The sequence below is a fragment of the Lygodium microphyllum genome, chromosome 25 (genome assembly GCF_053477565.2).
Source record: "Lygodium microphyllum isolate KBCC chromosome 25, Lygodium_microphyllum_v1.1.10, whole genome shotgun sequence".
NCBI lineage: Eukaryota > Viridiplantae > Streptophyta > Polypodiopsida > Schizaeales > Lygodiaceae > Lygodium > Lygodium microphyllum.
The window spans coordinates 125,203,349-125,221,933 of record NC_141159.1 but is presented as its reverse complement, the minus strand read 5'-3'; positions in this window follow the sequence as shown (position 1 = coordinate 125,221,933).

The window sequence follows — 18,585 nt, the reverse complement described above, 5'->3', positions numbered from 1 at the left end:
TAGTGTAGTAATGGCTCTAGACGAGCATGGATTCTCACTTGCAAAAGAGCAACCAAAATCCCGTACCTGAACAGAGACAAACAGAGACCCTAGAACCTCAATGGGCCAATCTAGCCAACAAGGGCAAAAAGGCCACCCTGCAAAAACACACACGTGTTGCATTTGGGCTGTATCTAGTCAAAGCGCAAAGTAACAACATCAAGCTACAATAAAAGAATGACTAGATATGACAATCCTGACAATAGATGCTCCTTGAATAGCACTGCACTGACGATCCAAGACATCAGTGGAGAATCCACATATGGTCATGCAGTTGGGGACTCAAGGGCATTTTTCAGAAGGCTTAAATTTACAAGCCAAGACTCGGAAGATGAAGACATAGTACCACCTGCTTATCTTAGGTCAAACTCACCGCAAAGAGAGAGCATATTATTGATGCTCTGATTGATGAAGGGGCAAATTTTAATATCTTGACCTATGAGGCATGGACCCTACTAGGCCAACCAGAGCTCACACCGACTAATGCAACTCTTAGTCCTTACGGGGGACACCCACAAGCACTTATGGGGAAGTGCAAAATCCTTGCGACAATTGAAATTGAGAGCTTGCCTATCCTATTTCATGTTCCTCCAAATAATTCTAATTATGGTAAGGAAACCCTCCTAGGAAGACCCTTCAAAAGGGTGACCAAGTGTGAGGCCGACTATGTAGCACAGAGGATACACCTGACACTACCGGGTGTGAGGATAGTCATAACCTTTAGCAAGGGTGACCTCATCGAACCTCGAGAGAAAGGCAAGGAAGGTGCTGACATAACAGTCAAGCCTACTAACAAGAGCAAGGACTTGTTGGAAGAGTTGATACAAGCACAGGTCGAACAACGAGAACCAGTGAGTGAGGCCATGCCTGAAACAAGAAGGTCAGGAGACAATGCCAAGGACGGCCTTTGGACTTACAAATATCGTAAAAGACCCCAAAAGAAGCCCAAGCCTTATAGATGAAGGCATCCATGGACTTACAAATATCGTAAAAGACCCCAAAATAAGGCCAAGCCTTATAGACGAAGGCATCGATGGAGGGTCAGCACAATGCCACGATGGATATCCAAAGTGTTGCTACGTGCTCAAGGGTATTACGTAGGTAACCGATGGATTTGGGTGCCAAAACCACCTGATAAACCCCCTCTGTCGACTGAAGTCCAGATCGTATCAAGAGCAAAGAAGCATAGGAGGAGATCTAAACAAAAAACAATGTCTCGAGTCAAAAACATGGAGTGACCGAGCCTCTCATGGTCGAAATCAAGAAACCAAATGGGACTAATCGGAGGGTAGATTCTCAGCCTAGAGTGCTTAACAAGCAAATATCATATGTAATCATTGAGGATACACAAAATCCACTAGTGCCCAAGGGGCCTTTGATTCCCCAAGAGGATAACATACATCATAGGCACAACATTGCTCATGGCAAGGTTAAATGCTCAACAAAGCAAATGGTAAAATCGTTTAATAGCCCACAAGCAAATCTTTCAGCAATGTCGGAGCCACTTAGGAGTCCCAAGTCTCCTACACCCTCTTTCCCTAAACAGACACAGGAAGCACAATAGCAGTCATCAAGTGTAGCTGCTCAATCCCAATCTCTACCTCCATCTAAGCTTCCAAATGTCCAAGAGGTGGAACGTGACACCATCCATAGCTCTCGGCCCAAGGATATGCCTGTGCAACCCAATGTGACTAGATCAACTCATGTTCGATCTACACAGGTGAATGCTCAAAGGGCAACAAAAGACACGACCACTTCCAATCGCCCTAGGGACTTGACACCACAATCCACCAAGAGTAGCCAGCCCACTGGACTAGCCGCTACTACTTCCAATCAGGGATCATAGCACTCATAGCCCTTGGCCGTGAAAACACCCCTTGTGGAACATATCCTTAGCAGTTCACCTGGGGAGGAGGTGCTGCAACCAGCATCCTTGACAACTCCAACACTTCCAAAGTGCTTAAAGCCTAGGCTGGAGGAGTTATAAAGAAGGGAATTGGTTGAAGAGCTAGACTCTCCAAAAAGAGAGGTAGTTGTACCCTCACAACCTAGCGAAGCTATTCAACAGGCCACGGCTATGCCCCATGAGGACACACTTGAGAAAGAGAATGCTAAGGCCCAGCCAAGCACATCAACAACTGACCTAGTTTGAGTTCTCGAGTCTTCAAGGGATACACCTCGATTGCCTAAGAAAAAGAAGAGAAAAGAAAGAAAACAACAAGAGCAATTGGAAGTGGATGTAGACCCCAAGAAGATTGAAACCAAGAGTGCCGAAGAGCTGAGGAATAAAGCATCAAAACCATCCACCAATGAACCCATTGATGTCTCTCCTAATAGCGGTGAAACCTCAAACACATCTGTGTGCTCTAAAAAATCAAAGCAGTTGTTACCATCAATGGTTTCTTTCAACACTCAACCCGCTGACAATAGAACTCGCATTGACCAATCAAGAGTGGATACAACACTGTCACAACAGGGTGACAAATTTATACCACTCACATCCAAGGAGAACCAGGACGCAATAACAAGGCCTCGGGAGAAACATGGAAACCCTAAGAGCATAAGAATTCCTAGTGTTGACCAATCTTGCTCATTTAGGCTTGAGGCCCAAGCCATGCTAAAGCCTAGGCAAACTCCTAGAACCTTGCATGAGATAGCAACCGAGCAAGCCCTCGTTGAACATAGAAGTGTCACAGAATGCTTAACTGAGTTGGATACTAAGCTCAACGTCTTTGCACGTGTCTACATCCTTGCAGACATGGGCGCATTCCCTAAAGAGCAGCTTGGAGAATACTTGCCGTTTTTCCTATCCTGGAAAGAGCAAGAACATATTCACGAGCACTATGACAATCTCCTACATGAACGCATGCGACTCACCTCTGACCGAGGAAGCCGACGAACTACGCTTAACTGTAACATTCAATTATGTGCTCTACCAACCAAATCTCTTAGAGATAGAGCAACTAAAGTGACAATCAAAGGATCGAAGTCAATTTAAAAAATGTTGGTTTGAAAACCGTGTTGCAATGGCCGAACTAGGAGCCCAAATTATGACAGTCTCAAAGGAGCGATTGGCCAAATGGTGGTCTCAAAGAGACCCAATCTATGTGGCACCAACTTCCTTTCGAGTGCTGACTGCCATTCGGGGTACAGACTTAGCTGAAACTAGCCAAGAGAACTCTCTGTTTGATAAGGTTCTCACTAAGGAGGAGTTACATGTTGCCAATAGACTCAGACAAGGTTCCATGCTACTCGATGTTGCAAAATATCTATCATTATTGAGTAAGCTGCCACGAGTACTAGATGTGTGTACCACACTCCAGTACAATCCAGAGTTCTACAATTGGCTTTTATCCTCGTGAAGTGACATGGATTCGTAAATATGTATATAAATAAACAATGAATTTTGTGACCCTGTATAGACAATATCAACACACACAAGCAATGATAGTCAAGCGCAGGGAGAAGAGTTGGGTTTAACAGGCTAAGCTCCTCAGTTCCTCCTCTCACCACATGTTTAAAAGTTGTGTGACCATTTCTGCCTCTAGGTGGAGGGCATGCAACCCTCATTACCACCATAGGAAGTCCTGACCAACATCTCTAATGGTGTAGATAGGGTACCGTCCCTTTCTATACACCTTTCCCCCTCTCCGGTCTATCCTTCTGAGGATGAGCCCTGCCCCACTCCATGACAACCAATCCATGCAACTTTGCATAAGCCAAGATCTACTAATGGCTAGAGGCAAAATGAACATCATCATGGGGTCCATCCCTCTACAAAAAACACTGCATGCCTCACCTCTCCCCTCCTCATCATATGCGCTTGATAACCCACTGTATAATCCCTTCCATGCGAATAGTTTTATCCTGCCCCAGGGCCTAATCCTTGGTTTGCATTTTGCAGGTCCCCCTACAGTAGCCAACATGGAGCACCCACTAGTGTAGCTGTCTTGCAAGGACGCTATTCGCCGTCAAAGGAAGCATGTAGCACAAGCTCCTCCGCCGAAACACTACGTGCCTACTCTAAAGAGGTACGCGCCGAAAAGAGGCCCTAAACAACACTGCCCAGGACGCAGGCCAAAAACCCCCCAAGCCAAGAGGATAAAGGCTCAAGGGAACACACGAGGTGTAGCAACACCAACCATGCAGGCTCCCACCAGACGCTCGAGCACTAGGTGCTTGAAAGAGGAGAGAGCAACTCGAGACAAGCAAGAATTTGATGCATTGTTTAAAAGCATTTTGGAAACAGTTGCGGCCAGAGACTACACCATCCAAGTCCCAAACATCTTCCCCACCCAGCCTCACAGGAGCCCATCACCAGCATAGCCTCAGTCGCCCAACCACCCGGACTCGCCCCGCCTTGTGCAAATAAAGTAGCCCCTATGATATATAAGCAGCTTAACAAAGGCCATCCTGCCATACTTTTTATCTTTAAATGGTTAAAGGGGTAGGCTCCCCACCTGTATACACTTTCCTTACCTATTGCTAATGTATGCCATGTCTTTAACAAGCACTGGAATATGCATCGCAATCAATATCATAGAGTTTTGATAAAGTAATATCTTGACATGATTGTATCTATTCGTTGTACTTGAGACATGCGACTTTCATATACTCTCATGAAGTGACAAGTGGATGTAGGACGACGCAAGTCTTCCTGCGAACGTGTTCAATGCCCAAGTCACCGCAAGACCACCAACCTCACAAAGAGCCGCAACAAAGCCACACTGCCGAAAGTGAAAATCACCCTTACGAGTGCCCACATCGCATCGCCCAAAGCATGATCTTAACCACTTCCTCTTTCAGGGTTACACCCTATGCCAGGCACTCATGACAGTTGTTACCCCAGTTGTACCAATATCACACGCTCCAAAGAGGGTTGCAATATCTCAAGTGTATCTCCCCATCTCAACAACTGCTTCTCTAACAACGAGGCTAGGGCACAATCATCACTGTAATATCCATTTCCTGAGCCTTTGAAGCTTGACATTTCCTAGCCCATTGAAAGGCTAATAGCCTCAACATATTGCAATGGTTGTACGCAAGCAAGTCCAAAAAAAAGGAAAGAAAGAAAGAACAAGAAAAGGAAATGAAAAAGAAAACAAAAAAGGAAAAAAAGAAAACAAAAGAAAAGAAAAAAAAAAAGATACGAAGCACCCATGATCACAGCACAGCACCTAGGGTCCTCAAATTAGGTATGTCCAGTGACCTTGGTTGGCTAGTTCCATCCTTAGTCCCCTAGCCCTTTCGCATCACCCACAATTGTTCAAGGGCACATCAAGGGCAGGACATACCTAGAGAGCTTGTCTCGCCTATGGTTAGACCTATCACCCTGACCCATTCGCATGATTCCCTCTTGCACTTTGCCTTAATACCATCGCAATCAATTGTGGTAAGCATTGCACGAATGGCCATGAAAAGTACACCGTCCTCATCAAGCAAGTCCCATAGCTCCTAGCTACCGAAAGTGTGGTGTCCTTGTGTTCAATTATGCTACACCGTGCAGTCACAATGCAAAGAATGTCTCATGTACCTTCACGTGTACTTCTTCTCAACATGGACAACTTTGCTTCTTCCACACATTGTTACGAGAAACCAGCCCGTGGTCTTCTAACTACGTAATATCTAAGTATGCACAAGCACTCACATAATATCTGTACCAAAATATATACACAGTTTGGGTCCTCAACTGCATGACAATACTCTCAGCTTGCTTAGAGTTCGACATGTCTCCCAAACTAATTGGACTATGTCTTGTGCACAATAGAGAAGACTAGCACTACCCCTAGGGAGAGACCACCTATGAGTGTAAGGGCTTTGTAGCTATACCATGCCGTTGCTACCGATTGCACCTATATAGGGAGTAGTAGTGACTCAAAGCCCTGCCTTGTTTCCACTCTACGTGTGATTCCCTATGCCCAATGGTGAACCCTCTTATGTGCGGCATCACGAGGGTGTAGTCCTGGGATGTGTCTATGTTGTCCCGCTTTTGGATTGAATAATACAAGAGTATACCTTGAGCTCATATCGTGTTACCTTTCTGTGCCGTGTTGAGTGCTTAACGAGTGCAGGTTTATCACACTTGGTATCAGAGCAACTCTTGCTCGGAGTGAAGGAGGCTCACGGAAGCAGGAGGAAAGATCTAGTGCCCCAAAGAGATCGAAGTCGTAACGTCCCACAGCGCGACGCCCCACGTCACATCGCCCCACATTGCGTCGACCCACTTCGCATCGCCCCACGTCGCGTCGCCCCCCCGATGCGTCGCCCCGGCATGATGCCCCAACCTCGACATCCCACCGTCTGAAGACGTGATGCGGCTTCCCCACGGCACGACCCACACCACCACAGGCGGAACGCGGCTTCCCCGCGTCGACACCACCACCAACCACATGGAGGAAGAAAGGGAGAACATCACCCTCCCGACATTGGAGGAGAGGAAGAAGAGTAGGGGACAAGAATGGAGAGTGGCCCAAGAGGAAAAGGTGGCCGGACTAGAAAGACAATTAGATGGTATGTCAGGGATGCTAGAATCAATATGGAGGAACATGCAGATGAAAGAGGAAGAGGAAGAAATGAGAAAAAAACTAGAAGTAGAGCAGGGCTATAGAGAATGGGTGAGTCAACAACAAGAAGAGGAGAGGAGACACCGAATGCAAGAGGAGATGGATAGAATGGGTAGAGAGGAGTCATCTAGGAGGGCGCAAGATACAAGGAAGGAGAAGGAGAAAGTAGTAGAATTAGGAAGCAAAAAGAAAGACAAAAAGAAGGAGAAGAAACACCATCACAAAGAAGAGGAAGATAGCAGTAGTTCAGAAGATGATTATGGGAAATTCAAGATGCCCCAACCCGCCAAGTACAAGGGAGAGAGAGATGGGTTGGTTTTGAAGAAATGGATCGCAGAGGTGGATAGGTACTTAAAATATTCAAGAATCACCGAAGACAAGAAGGCGGAAGTGGCAACCATTTACTTGGAGGAGGACGTTGCCAGTTGGTACCTGTTAGAACAAGAGCAGGGCCACACAATCTGTTCGTGGGAAGAACTCCAGGAAGAACTGAAGGACTACTTTATTCCAAAGCTGGAGAAATTCAAAGTGAGAGATGAATGGAGGAACCTCAAGCAAGCACAGGGAAAGATGAAAGAGTATGTCAGCAAATATAGGCAAATCATGCTGTAGCTACCAAACATGGATACCGACACTAAGCTACATGGATTTTTGTTTGGAATGCAAGAATGGGCTAGAAGAGATGTGGAGAGACAGGATCCAACAAGCTTAGCAGAAGCCATGAGAATGGCCGAACGACTGGTGGACCTGGAAGGCAGAAGAACAGCACAAGGGAATCAAAATAGGTTCAACAACAACTTCAACAACAACAACTCCTGGAACTAGAGGCCCAATGGTTCTAGAGGGGCATTCACAGATACAAGGAGTCAAAATACCACTAACACCATGGCCGTATCCCAAACCGCATTAGTACCAAGAGGAGCAGCAGGGAGATGGGGAAACGATCACTACAGGCCAACCCCTAGCACATCATATGGGCCCACAGGATCAAACACATCATGGTGGAGACTCCCAGGCCCTTCCATCGGCATCAGATGCTTCAAATGCGGGGGTCCACACTACCAAAACAGATGCCCAATAGAAGACACAACTTCATCGAGTGGATCAAGGGTGAATGTAGCTTGTGCATATGGAGGAGAAGAACCACAACCACCGCGTATCCAGGAAATTCCAAATGGGAGTGAAGAGAGCATGGACGACCCAAGGGTAGGGTCAGTTAATGCCCCGACCCCAATGCATGGCAGCCAAAGTAGCGGCAGTTCACCATCTATACATCAAAGGTCGAGTGGGAAAAGGAAACCAACCTATCATGGTGGGCACAGGAGCAACCCACAACTTCATGACACCACAGTGTGCAGCAAAGCATGGATTGAAACTATCCAAAGCCCCAGAAGGATTAACAGTAACATTCGCACAAGGAGAAGCCAAGGAAGTAAAACAAGTCTTTGCAGTCCAAGTGGAACCCGACAAGTGGAAAGAGAAACTCAACTTCTTACTAATCCCCATGGATGATTTTGAAGTGATATTAGGCTTAGAATTCTATGACAAGTATGTCATTGCAATGTTTGGTAAGGGTGTGAATGAAATGATGCTAGATATGCAAGGAGAAGGCGTCAGAGTACCATGCGAAAGAATGCAGCTACCTGGTAGGACCCCAATCAAGGTGCAAATGAAGGAGAACAAGCCAGGAGTATCATGCCAAATAGTAAAATCAGCTGCAAACCAACCAAAGGGCCAGACCCAAAAAGCACCGATCCAAGGGACCGTCATCAGGCCACGTATCATGACATGCAGTGCAAAGCAAGTCGAGAAATCAGTCAAACAAGGAGATATGGTCTACCTGTGTATGATCCGACCAATTGAAGAAGAAGAAGATGGCAAGAAACCCAAACAATAGAAGAGGAACATAGAAGTGGCAGAAATACTTGAAGAATTCAAAGATGTAATGCCAGCCGAACTACCCAAGGGTCTACCACCCAGACGAGATGTGGATCACAAGATTGAATTGATTCCAGGGTCTTCTCCACCGGCCCGAGCTCCCTATCGCATGAACCACACTGAGCTCATGGAATTGAAGAAGTAACTACATGAACTAGAAGAACAAGGATTCATCCGCCCTAGCAAATCCCCAATTGGTGCTCCAGTGTTGTTTGTAAAGAAGAAGGATGGGGGACTTAGACTCTGTGTAGATTATAGGGCTCTTAACAAAATCACCATAAAGAACAAATACCCTATGCCCCTAGTGGAAGACCTCTTAGATAGACTGCATGGGGCCAAGCACTTCAGTCGGATTGACCTTAGATCAGGATACCACCAAATCCGCATAGCCGAAGAAGATATCCCAAAAACAGCCTTCCGCACCCGATATGCTAGTTTTGAGTGGTTAGTATTAGGATTCGGCCTAAGCAATGGGCCAGGCACATTTTGTGGCCTCATGGATGGAATTTTTAGACCGGAGATAGATATCTTTGTCATTATCTACATAGATGACCTCCTAGTCTTCAGCAAGACGAAAAATGTGAATTCGCAGTGAAAGAATTGGAGTTCCTAGGCTTTATTGTAGGAGCAGATGGAATCAAAGTGGACCCTAAGAAAGTGGAAGCTGTCCAAAAATGGCCTGCATTGAAAACTGTAAGAGAAGTGTGGGAGTTCCTAGGCTTCATAGTATTTTGTCAAAGATTCATCAAAGATTACATCCTCATCACTGCCCCCCTCTCCCACCTCACCAAAGAAGACCACTCGTTTACATGGGGGAACGCGCAATAGGAAGCCTTTGAGCAGATGAAGAAGTGCATGAGCCAAACTCCTGTCCTAAGGGTGCCGAACCCTTTGAGATCTCCACAGATGCATCTGACTATGGCATAGGGGGTGTACTGGTCCAAGAGGGGCACCCCATTGCGTATGAGTCAAAGAAATTTACGGATGCTGAAACAAGGTGGAGCACACATGAGAAGGAAATGTTGGCAGTCATCCACTGCCTTAGAAAATGGAAGCACTATGTTCAAGACAAGCATACAATAGTCTTCACCGACAATATCTCCCTCAAATACTTCCAATCCCAACCCAAGTTATCAGCAAAGCAAGCCCGCTGGCCAGACTTCCTAGCCGAATTTGACCTGGAAATTAAGCACAAGCCCGGCTCTACTAACAAAATAGTAGATGCCTTGAGCCAGAAAGCTGACCTGAAAGCTGTCAGTGTTGTCAACAGCAACTTCATAGAACTTGTCAAAGAGGCCCTAGAACAAGATCAAGACATGCACAATAATCCAAGATGTGGAAGCAAAGAAGACCCCCCATGGAATGTACACTTTAGAAGAGGGTATTCTATTTTTAGGCAAAAGATTGTATATCCCCAACAATGTGGAATTAAAGAAACTCATCCTACATGAGATACACGACGGCAAGATTGGAGGCCACAAAGGGCAAAGCAAAACCTTGGAGGCCCTTAGGAAGCAGTTCTTTTGGCCGAACATGAAGGAAGAAGTGATAGACTACATCAAAACTTGCCCCACTTGCCAAATGGTCAAAGCACCCAGATCAAGACCAGCCGGACTACTACAACCATTACCAGTACCTAACCACCCATGGGATGTCATCAGCATGGACTTCATTGTGGAACTACCGGAGTCCCATGGGTACACAATCATCTTTGTAGTGGTGGACTATTTTTCCAAACAGGCCCACTTCATCCCAACCAAACCACCACTGAATGCCAAGGAGGTAGCACGCCTCTTCTTCACAAATGTATTCAAACTGCATGGCTTACCACTAGCCATTGTATCAGATAGAGATGGAAGATTCATGAACGACATATGGAAGGAACTCTTCAAGACTCTGGAAACCCAACTGAGATTCTCATCATCCTTCCACCCGGAGACAGATGGACAGACCGAACGAGTCAACCAAGGCATCGAAGATTACCTCCGCAGCTATGCTAGAGTGGATCAGAAAGATTGGGCCTTGTACCTTGATGTCTTGGAATTTCACTATAATAGCTCCATCCACTCAGCTACAGGGTATACTCCCTTTGAGTTAGCCACAGGAAAAGAAGTCATCACACCACTGGCCTTAGCATCCGGAGCGGCCAAAGCGGAGGATCAAGATGCAGAAGAATTCTTGAAGAAATGGAGAGATCGCAATGCAGCAACTAAGCAAAGTCTGGAGCGGAGCAAGATAACAATGATAGAGCAAGCAAACAAGAAGAGAAAGGCTGTACTATTCGCCAAAGGCGACATGGTCCTAGTTAGCTCTAAGAATATGTCACTTCCCAAAAACATGACCCCAAAGTTCAATCACCGCTACTATGGACCCTACCGAATTGCTCAAGTGCTGAATGAAGTCAATTACAAGCTGGACCTGTCAGATAGTGTTTGTGTTCATAATGCATTTCATGCTCGTCTTCTGCGCAGGTTCTATCCCGACAACCAATGGGGACGGTGCATACCAATGCTCCATTCCAATGTTCCCTTCGAAGTAGAAGCATTCCTCCGAAGCCGAGAACAAAGAGGCTTCCCCAAATACCTCACCAAGTGGCGTGGGCGTCCACTCAAGGAGGCCACTTGGATCTCAGAAGCGGAGGCCCGTGAACGTGGAAAGGATGCCTTCACCCTTTGGCTCGAGGAGAACCCCCCTGCTCCTTCTACCGACCCTTGAGCCGCCCCAACACTCCAACAAATAATGCGGTTCTCAATCATAGACCTCAAATGTGCCTCCACTCCTCAAATGTAATCGAGTCGAGGGTGGACTCACATGGTAGCAATCATCACAAATAACTCCATCAAAAAAGAAAAAGAAAAAGCCCCAATGTCAATGTGCGGCAGACACTGGCCAGTCTGATAGTATAGACTGTGTTAAGACCCCGCAGTCCCTTTAGACCGGCAGACACTGACCAACTTGCTAGGAAAAGCTGCGTTAAGACCCCGGATGAGTCAAATAACAAACGCTACCCTTAGATTGCTGAGGTCAGCAATCCAATAAGCACGGGTGAGTGCAAGGGCTTTGTAGCTATACCATGCCGTTGCTACCGATTGCACCTATATAGGGAGTAGTAGTGACTCAAAGCCCTGCCTTGTTTCTACTCTACATGTGATTCCCTATGCCCAGTGGTGAACCCTCTTATGTGCGGCGTCATGAGGGTGTAGTCCTGGGATGTGTCTATGTTGTCCCGCTTTTGGATTGAATAATACAAGAGTATACCTTGAGCTCATATCGTGTTACCTTTCTGTGCCGTGTTGAGTGCGTAACGAGTGCAGGTTTATAGGTTTTCAATTGCAGGTATTGAAGACTTCAATGAAAGTGTCGTTCGCTCTTCATCAACACCCAACTCTAAATTCTTATCCTTTATCATCCTGCAAGCCCGCCAAGAATCGTCATGTGTAGAATCTCCAACAAACCAACACTTGTGTTGGCCATCAGTGCAATCCCCAACAAAGAACAGCCCTACCACCAACTCCAACAACCGTAGCACCAGCCACCTAGGCCACCAACGTGCCCCCAATGACCTTCCCCCACACCACCACCAATACTCCTCCATGGCAACCATCGATTTCCCTTTCACCCATGTCTTCAATGCATGCCAAAGCCTGCTACCTATGACGGTGAGTGCCATGGGACTGGCACTCATCTAGGAGGGGGGTAATGTTAACCATTAACCATTAAACGAACAAGGTGAAAAATCTAGAAAAGCTAAAATAGAAGACAAAGTCCAAGGCAAAGTGGAACGGAAGACAAAGGCGTGCTAAGAAAAATCTAGAAACACAAGAAGCGCAGAAAAGCCCTAAATAAGGGGAAAAGGCGCACAAGGAAAAGCGCAAGTCAATACTTTTGTAAAAGAGCACAAGCGCATCATGATTTAATTTAAAGAGCATTGGGCTCTCAACTGTGCAATTGCTCTCCATCTTCTCCTCTCTTCTTCTCTTCTCTTCTCTTCTCTTGTCTTTCTCGTGGCAATGGAGCTTGGAGCTTGGAGCTTGAGGATGGAGCTTGCTTGAAGCTTGCACTTGGATCGTGGAGCTACCGGAGTGTGCGGGAGAGGAGGTAACTTCACTACACCCATAGATATGGATGGTGTGTCGGCTATGTGAGAGGTAGCCACTAGTGCTCGGCTTGGAATGCTTGAAACAATAAGCGGTCCGTGGATCTTGGTGGTTGAGCGAAAGCTCCCACATTATCCCAATGTGAATCCACGTTTCATATGCATCCATCCTTGATGATTTGTGGTTGCTTAATGTTAAAAGATGCGGATCTAGAGCATGACAAAAGCTTTTGCCCCCCCCCTACATGATAACATGGCTCGGGAGACTAGCTCATAAGCAGTCTAGTCAAGTTAAAGCTTGAGTCTTTGCATCTTTGGCAAGGGTTTATACAAAGAAAATCCACTAAGGGAAACATAGAGATCCACTATGGGAATAAATTCCTTTAGAATAATCTGTCAAAGTTTTTTATGGTAGCGAAAGCATCTTCTTCTTCTTCTTCATTCATGAATTGACTTTGGTGGTGGTCATTCTACACCTGGTGTGCTCTTTTCTTGTGAAAGCATTCACTGGCAATATGGCTAGTCTTACCACAATAATGACATGTCATTCTCAGTGTTGAATCCTCGACCTCTTCCCTTAGGTCTAGTAGCTCCTTTGGTGTATAAGAGATTTTCCCTTGAGCTGGTCTCTTTTACATCTTTGTTTTTAAATTTGCTTTCTCCATCAAGCAGTGAGTGCTCAATGTCTTTGAGCGAGAGACTGGGAACATTAATTAGTGTGGACACAAGGTTCTCATATGGATCCTTATTTGCACTTGCAAGTAGTACAGTCATCTTCATCAATATTCTTCTTAAGAGTTGCAAGCTAGGTCTTTAGGCTCTTGAACTTGTTAATGTGTATGGTCATAGAAGAATTGTCTTTGATATCTAGTTTATAAAACTGCATGAGTAATTTTACCTTTGAATTCTTTGCTTGGGTACCAAACATCCTATCAAGTTCCTCCCAAGCAGTTCTAGCATTTCTAGTGCCAGAGATATGATGTAGCACATCATCACTTAGTCCCCATGCAATGATGCCTAGTGCCTTGTTATTCATCTTCTTCCATTCTTTGGTTTTGAGCTGGTCTTCTTCAATGAACCTGTCTTGATCATCTTCCTTCTTGCTATCTACATTATCTTCAAACAGGTCCCACAAGTCCTTTTGCATAAGGTGATTCGTGGTCTTCTCCTTCCAAGCATGAAAGCCATCACCATTAAACTTTGATATATGTTCCACTTCAGTCATCTTAGTGGGAAGTCTTACCACAAGAACTCTCGAGTAGTGTATATCCTTTTACAAGAAGATTTGAGATTTACATGGGATTTTATCAATGTGATTTTGAATCATCACACGAACTGAGAGCAATCTTTGAAGTAAATTGAAAACTCAAGTGCCAAGAAGCATTGTTTGAGTATCAATAAATACTATGTCTTGAATGTTGATGCTTAGGCTTCTCAAACCTTCCTCTTTCTAAAGTCTTTGTTGCTTGCTCCAAGTCTTTCGAGTCTGCAAGATCCTCCTTACTAATTTGTTGTTCTGATTAGGCAATGGACTTGAGTGGCAAGAGCTCAAGTGAGCTTGAGAAAGTGTAAGAGATGAAATTTGGAGCTTTAGCTATGGAGTCTATTAGGGTTTGAGGTGCAAGTGACTGATTTTTCTGATGATTCAATAGCTACGATGGATCATTGTGTCGCATATTTGATGGAGATGAAGCTTAGAAATCATTCTTCAAATGCCCTATGGCCAGAGGTGGAATTGCAGTGCACAGATAGAGATTGAGCTATACGAACTGATACAGGCATAGAATTTCTAGCGACCACAAATTTTTGTAATGTCTCACCATACGATGCCCAATGTCGTGCTATTATGTAATACCCGCAGCAATACCTAGATCCAAGGAGCAATCCCCTAGAAGAAAGAAATTGAAGTTATCCTCTATAGGTGGAGATCAAGAAGCTCAATCAGAGGTAGGTATAGATCTGGCTATGGCAGCAGAGCTTGAGAAAACTAATAATGTTGAGCTTGTGGCAGGGCAATGCCGATGTTTCACCTGATATAGAGAAGCTTTAGTAGCAGGGGAACACTTCTCCAGAAGAAAGCTCAGTAAGATTTGGCCGGTAGAGAGAGATATGAGAGCTTCAAGCAGGCAGGGTACTTCTAGCTATGCCTACCACAAGGTCAAGTGGAGGAGTGGGAAATGAGGTCTTGGACTTGTCCTAAGCTGGACGAGCTCAAGCTGGGCTATATGAGAGCAAAATGGAGTTGTGCCATGCTCAACTGTTCTTTGATACCATGTTAAAAGATGTGGATCTAGAGCATGACAAAAGCTATGATGGATGAAAGATGAATACCAAACTCATGATGACATGGACAAGTAGAGACAAACTGTTACACAATTGAATTAGGTTCCAAGATGGAAGCTTGGACTCATAAACACAATCTTGTGTAGGACTGACAACAATAAGACACTAAACTAAAAGTACAAATGACATTGTATTCATTCATATAAAATTGATGGTCAAGTACAATGCTTTATAGAAGTTGGGTTGTTCCACTCTCCTCACTGTGCATATGGGATCGTACAGCTCTTCCTAGAGCATACATCATTTGTCTATTTCTCAACACAATAATCATGACATGGATGGTTGAATTGAACATTGAACTACCACATCTTAGCTCCAATGTTATGCCCTTCACTTCGTCTAGTGCAAGATGCCATGTGAGCTAGAGTAGAGATGTGGCTTAACACACCCTTTGTGAATTGCAATATACCATGCAAGCTGGAGTAGATGAATTTAATTTGACACAATAGCTCCCCTACTAATTTTCTATACATGTTGGTTATGAAAAAAGGATTTGATACCATATTGAAAGAGAGAGAAAGAGAGAGAAAATGACACAATGATCAGCTATCAACTAAGAGAACAGAGAACCCTCATTGTCTCCTATATCCCATGTCACTCAATGTAGCCTACACCAATCTAGTCACACACAACAGATATGAGAGATAGGTCACTAACTGACCATACTAACTAACTATGGTTGAGTCACTAGCTCACTCATTGTGTCACACATGATGGTAATGATGATAGTTGTACAACTAAGCTACAATAGTAATAAAGAATTGGTAGAGCTTGATTCTCAACATCATAGGCTACTTTTCCCTTCTGTAAAGGATTGTGTGTGTGTGTGTGTGTGTGTGTGTGTGTGTGTGTGTGTGTGTGTGTGTGTGTGTGTGTGTGTGTGTGTGTGTGTGTGTGTGTGTGTGTGTGTGTGTGTGTGTGTGTGTGTGTGTGTGTGTGTGTGTGTGTGTGTGTGTGTGTGTGTGTGTGTGTGTGTGTGTGTGTGTGTGTGTGTGTGTGTGTGTGTGTGTGTGTGTGTGTGTGTGTGTGTGCGCGCGCGTGCACATACACACACATGTACATATACATAAATGTACACATGTGTGTGTGTGTGTGTGTGTGTGTGTGTGTGTGTGTGTGTGTGTGTGTGTGTGTGTGTGCGCGCGTGCACATACACACACATGTACATATACATAAATGTACACATATACATCTATAGATGTGTATTCACATGAAAACGTGTGTGTGTGTGTGTGCGCGCGCGTGCATGTGCGTGTGCGTGTGCGTGTGCGTGTGCGTGTGCATGTGCGTGTGTGTGTGCGTGTGCGTGTGCGTGTGCGTGTGCACGCGTGCGTGCACGTGCATGTGAGTGTGCGTGCACACGTGCGATCAAACACCTACCTATTCGGTGTTATATATCTAACTACTTACAAGGACAGAACTTGTAATGAGCCAAGTAAGCATGGCGACTATGATGATTTATGGAAGACAAATTTAGCACTAAAATCTTAGCATACATCAATATTCTCTCATGGTTACAACTAAAAATTGTACAACCATCAATAATATTACTACTTTTCATGGAATTTATACATTAGATATGAGCATAGCTCCATGAATGATTATTAAACCACCGTGATCTTTATGAGCCTCAAACTTTAGTTAATGTTAGTGTTGGACTTTTGAATGATGCTAGAGAGAGAGATGGGGGAGGCGGGACCTTTAAGAAATGTTACATCATAGAAAGAGTATCATTGGGCATATTTTTCCAACCATAATTCCAATAGGGCATGTATCCCTTGATATACCTAAATAAGAAGACATAAGCATGAGTAAATAAGAAAAATCATTGTTGGAATTTTGAGTCTTGTTCCTCTTTATAAATGTCACTAGAATCCAAATATAATTGTCCTTAAGTTATGATTATATCAATGTATTTGTATATGCATGTTGGATACAAGGTTATGTTAGTTTAATACTCAAAATTACTTCACAATTCAAAAATTAATCATTTCAAATATATTGGTTTAAGTTCCAACATGGGATAGTGCATACTATATTCATGCCTACACACATGCAAGGAGGCAATCCAAAAGCAACTCTTTTAATGTGAAACACTTATTGGACCAATAGTGGAGTAACACTTAAAAAGTGTAGATGTCACATTCCTAGAAACCACTAGTAGAAGAGATCTATATAACAATCCTAGTAGAGACGGACTAGCTCAAAAGATCTAGTGGAGAACATGTTTGGATGAGCTACTTATCTTTTGGACTATATAAAGAATTCAAAGTTCACAACACTTGATACCAACATTTCTTATTGAAATAGAAAAATTATACATAGCTTACTAATCTAGCACATAATAATTGAAATAATTAGAAAGGCAAAAGAAAATGATAAACTACCTTTACTATTTACTATTTAAAGGTTTGCTTGGGTGACTTCCGAACCAAGAAAAAAACGGTTGAGCCTATGCATCACAAGGAGAGGTTTGGTATTCAAGAAGTAAAGAGGGGTGTGTGTGCGTGTGTGTGTGTGTGCATGTGTGCATGTGTGCGTGTGTGACATTTATACCAATTTGTTCAAGCCATGGAGAATGTTGGCATGGTACTCTCTCATACCAAGTCTACACTACTCAATACACAAGTGAAGTTTTTGGATTTAATGATACAACATGGCATGGTGGACTTGCAAGACCATGTACTCAAAAAGATATTAGAATTCCATGCATAGTTGACTTCTGCAAAGATGTTACAATAGTTTTTGGGCTGCCTACATTGGATCAACTTTTCCACGCCAAATTTGGCCATGTACACCAAATATATTTATCCTCTTTTGCGTAAAAGACCAATTTTATTAAAAGCCTATTCATATCCAAGATTTACAGTAGATAAACCAAGTAATTCAAAACTTACGGCCACTACATCTTTGTACAGGCCTGCCACTCGTTCTATTGACAAATGCATCAGATATTGGATGGGGTACCCTTTTGTGCGAGGATGATTCCGAAATAGGAAATAAATTGAATATTTTCTCCTATGATTCAAGAATATTCAACTCTACACACCAAAATTACCAATCTTACCAAAGAGAGATTCTAGCCATAATCAAGGCCATTAAAGCTTTCAAAATCTTCATGGAATTTGTGCCTTTCATTGTTTGCACTGATCTACAACACATAAAAGGCTATCTCACAAAGAAGGCACCCAATGAAATTCATTAGGAGAAATACGGACTCTCTTTGTTGCCCCTTAAGGGGTTTCTCTCACCTCTCTCTCTCTAAAATGAGATTCCAAAATAATGTTATAACAGGAGGTCTTCTACAATCAAGCAAATCTCTATGTGTAATTCTAACAAAATTCGCTATTATTTTATCCCCAAACTATAGGATAATGTCACTTTTTCTCAAAATCCTTACAACCTATAAAATACAATTCTATTTTCTCCAAAAACAAAGCCAATCATCAACAGACAACTCTTTAATACCCTCATGACTTTTCAACATTAAAATATATTAGAATCATTATTATTCCCACAAGTTCTTAAAAGGACAGAATTTTAAAAACTGTATAAATTGATGTATACATCATATTTAAATATATTTTTTACCAAAGACACATTTTT